Here is a 4,637-nt window from a genome sequence, read left to right on the forward strand (position 1 = left end):
GTGTGACTGATTTAACGTCCCAGTTTAATTTTTTTTTTTTTACGTCCCAGTTTAATTTGCTGAGATCCACCATGATTACAATTTTTAAAGAATACAAATGCAATAAACTCTTGTAGAAAACAGTTAAGGAAACGCCAACAGCAGACCACGTTAGACAGATTTTTTTTTTTTTAGAGAAAGCCAGCCAGGTCCTAGTGAAAAAAGGCAAAGAAGGGAAAAAATTCCTGAAAAGCAGCTCCCAGTTGATTTTCTGGAAGGGTATTACCCTTCCAAACAATGACTCTCTCTCCATCCCTCCTCTCCACATCCATGTCCACAGATCCAGATCCTCATCCATCTCAAGGTATGGACCATACTGTAGTTGTTAAAAACTTTTAAAAATGTTATTTCTTATTTAAATTATATTATTTAGCGCTGAACTTATTTACTTTGAAATTCCTGTGTAATGTTTTGTATAAAAAGGCATGGTTAGGGTAAAAACCTGATGGTTGAAAACAGATTAATCCATTTTCAGGGGTTTTTTTGTAATTAAAATATCCATTTTCAGTTATTATGATTCAGAACTCAACTGCATCTCATCTCAACGCTCCTTCAAGAACAGACTAGCGTCGCAGTCCAGGGTTCTACTATAACAGAAATACCATAAGTGACTGATGTAAACAGAAATCGATTCTTGCACGGGTTGGGAGGCTAGGTGGCCAAATTCAGAGCACCAGGTCTCGGGGAGGGCTTTCTCCCTCTGTCAGCTCTGGGAGAAGATCCTGGAAGATCTCCAAAGGATCCTGGCATCCAGGAGCTTCACAGTACAGGGACCCCGGGCCCAAAGGACAAGCTCTGCTCTCAGTTCTTCTTTCTTGATGATAATGGTTCTCCTTCATCTCTTCTAAGAGACAACGTTTTATCGGCCACACTCCAGGGAGACGCCCTCTCCCCTCCCCTGCATTGTGATGGGATTAAAGGTGTTAGATCCCACCCTCAAGCCTTTTATTGGTTTATCACGTGTGATCGTCTCATGAAGAATTTTACAAAATGCCAAATAAGAGCATCATGACCCAAGCTGACACCTCTTTGGGGGCAGAGACACCATTCAATCCAAGACAGCCCCTGTGATATAAGATGAGTTATGAAAGAACGTGCCCTCTCTGGCTCATTGTGGGAGGATGAGATGTCAAACACAGCATCCTCTGATGAGATGTGCTCTGCTAGGATAGGACTCATAAGGAACCCTGGTGGTGTAGTGGTTACGTGTTGGGCTGCGATCCTCAAGGTCTCAAGTTCAAAACCACTGAGCCGCTCCATGGGAGAAAGATGGAACTTTCTACTCTCCTAAACAGTTACAGTCTCAGAAACTCACAGGGCAGTTTTACCCTGCCCTTGTAGGGTCACTGTGGGGCAGCATATTGACTCAATGGCAGTGAGTTAGGAGGAGAGGACTCGGGTTATGTTAATCACCTCTAAAGGGGAATGTTGGCACCAAGGAGTCAGACCATGGCTCTCCTGGTCATAACTGATTCTTCAGTGCCTAAATCAACTCACGGCACTTGGTAGGTATCTAGCAAGACTAATGAATGCATTTAGAGCTGAACATCTCACCAACCTTTGTCACAAGGCAAAGAACTATTAAAGTTATATGACAGGATGAAGCCTATTATGAGACAAGACCCGATTCCACAAGGAGATATGTTCTCTGTTTTCTGTCTCTCACCAGCAGCCCACAATACTTTAGACTGGTTTGGAAAGAAGAAGTCAGTGAGGTTGCTGACAATGTTGTCACTAAATAGTCAGTAAGTCTTGGAAGACGTGTGACCACAGTGGTCCTTAGAAGTAGAGATGGAGAGACTTCATGTTACGTACTGTGGACATGTTAGGAGAATCCAGCGCCTGGAGCAGGACATCATGCGTGGTGAAGCAGAGGAGCAGCGAAAAAGAGGAAGGCCTTCAAGGACATGAACTGAAATAGTGGTTGCAGCAATGGCCTCCAGCACAGGGACAACTGTGACAATGTCACAGGACAGGCAGTGTCTCGCTATGTTGTACATAGGGTTGCTAAACTCAAGGGCGCCTAACAAGAAGAAGTCTTGTCGTTAGATGCCATCGAGTTGGTAGCTCTTACCTACTCACCGGTGTACATGGATAAGATGAGTATTGAGTTTCCACATGATTTCCATTGCCAGATGTTTGCCGCTGGCCCTCTTCCACTCGAAATATTTGCGGGTGACGTTGCTGAGTTGCCCTCACCAGGCTGAACATGTTGCTTAGTATAATACGTCTTTAAGGACTCCTGTTTCTAAAACATTAGCTTGGTCGGTGCTAATGCCTGGATTGGGTTCATTGAGAGCACACATAATTGCACTGGATAATGAATTGAGTAGGAAAGCATGTATTGTGCCCCAGAGTGAGCCTTCTTTCTCCATTCTTCTACACGAGACTTTTGGCCGGCATCGCTTTCATTCACACTAGTTGAGCGAGCCAAGAGTCCATTGACACATGGCTTTAAATTAGATAATAATCTTCTCCTCCTCCTCCTCCTTCTTCCTTCTTTTGCCAAAACAGGGAATAAGACACAATGTATTTGAATAGTTGTAGAAAATTCAACTTTAAAGTCTCAATACCAAAAAGGGAAAGATAATAGTAAAAGGAACACCATTTAAATGGAGTTACATATAGCTTGTCAGGGGTCACTCAGAGCAGAGCTGTGATACCTCAGTAACCCCAGCAACCGCAGCCCTATAGGTGATTATACAACTCACGTTTTCATTCGTTTGGGGGAGTGTATTAAAGGCTCGCAACACATTGTCTTTTGCAATTTCTCAGATGTATAAATTCTGATCATCCACTTAGCAGTGAAGCTGACCGCCCAGCAGCTACTGGATCATTTTGTAGGCAGCTAAAGTCCAAAACAGGGACAAGAAAACATGACAAAAGTCCTGTTACTACAAATGTATTCAGGGGTTTTCCCTTATAAGAAATCGAGACAGAAGAAACGTAATTTCTGGCATACATCACATCATATGTTTAAGTCTATGTTGGGGGTTTGCCTCCACAATTCTAAGGATCTCTAGAGGTCTTCAGCTGACCCTGCTAGAAGCCTTTTCCTGTGTTCACAGTTTTTTATAGTCCTACCAATTGAAAAGGGATTTATTTTGGAGGGTAGGTATTGGGAAGTTATAAAAACCAAACTCAACCCACTGCCCCTACATCTGTTCTGACTCCTGATGACCCTACATAGAGTTTGTGAGATGGCAAATCTTCACAGGTGCAGACAGCTCCACTTTTCTCCTGCATAGTGGCAGGTGGGTTTGAACCGCCACTCTTGTGGGTAGCAGCCCAGTGCCTAACCCACACAGCCACCAAGAGGGCTTGATGTTTATTAATGATGAGTGAGAGGAAAAGCTTGTTTGAACAAAGACTGTGAGCAATCAGGAGGGAGGTTCAGGAAGAGGAAATTCCCCCATCTGTGCCAAACCCAATGTCTCAAGACTGAAACGTTGATGAGACATGGATGAAGTAAAACCAATTCTTATTTTATGAATAGCGCTTTCTTTTACTATAAAAATCCATCCTGAAAAAGCTGGAAGAGAATGTTTTAAAATGTCAACTTTTATTGTCATCCAAATACTGGCCATCTATTTTATGGCCTCTGGTGGAACCCTGGCGGTGTAGTGGTTATGAGTTGGGTTGCAATCCACATGGTCAGCAGTTTGAAACCACCAGCAGCTCTGAGGGAGAAAGACTGTACTTTCTCCTCCCATAAACAGTTACAGTCTCCGAAACCCACAGGGGGATTGCCGTGAGTCAGCATGGGCTCAATGGCAGTAAGTTTTTGTTTGGGGTTGATGGACATTTCCACTATTTGAAAGGGTCTTGTCTATTCCATCACGTAGTTTTAAACAGCAAAACACAACAACCACATGATTTAGGAAACTGGGCCCCTAGCTCTGAGGAAATGTGTGTTCATGATGGTTGAATTGGGTTTCTTTCGGCTCTGTTGCCTTTTACACAGGACTCAAGCTGAGTCATTTCCTTTGTCTCTAACCAGCTAGCTCCCCTGTGCTCACATTGAATGCGCTAGCTTCAACACACACGAAGGACAGCCTGTTTGGCTCTATTCCTCCCAGGAAACCAGAGCAAGGGGGGCTGGGTGATGGAATGCAAGCCCTTCACCACTATTATGACAGCAAGCAAAATGTTTGTAGCTCAGCACAGGCTTAAGAGGAAAATTCGAAGTGTCATGGGAAGCTTTGGAGTTAGACCAAGGATGTCTGGTGATGTCTGTCCCTCATCGTTGCAGACGGCCAACATTCGTGATAAAAAACAACTTTTCAATGCATGAGGTTGACTTTTTTTTTCTAACAAGAGGCACTGCTGATGGAATTTGTTGTTTAGTTGTTATTTTCTCAATAATTTCAAGATTGCTAGTTCTCATATTTGAATATATATATGTACATATATATACATATATATTCATTCTTCTTCTTTGAGGGTTTAAAACAATACCCTCCCCCGTTTCTAAAAACGTTTGTGAATTAGATGAAGGTTTACACAACAGATGATAGTTTTATTTTTTAACATTTTATTAGGGGCTCATACAACTGTTATCCCAATCCATACACACATCAATTGTGTAAAGCACATTT

Source organism: Echinops telfairi, unplaced genomic scaffold (genome assembly GCF_000313985.2).
Source record: "Echinops telfairi isolate 266 unplaced genomic scaffold, ASM31398v2 ScPeMD7_3;HRSCAF=10, whole genome shotgun sequence".
Classification (NCBI taxonomy): domain Eukaryota; kingdom Metazoa; phylum Chordata; class Mammalia; order Afrosoricida; family Tenrecidae; genus Echinops; species Echinops telfairi.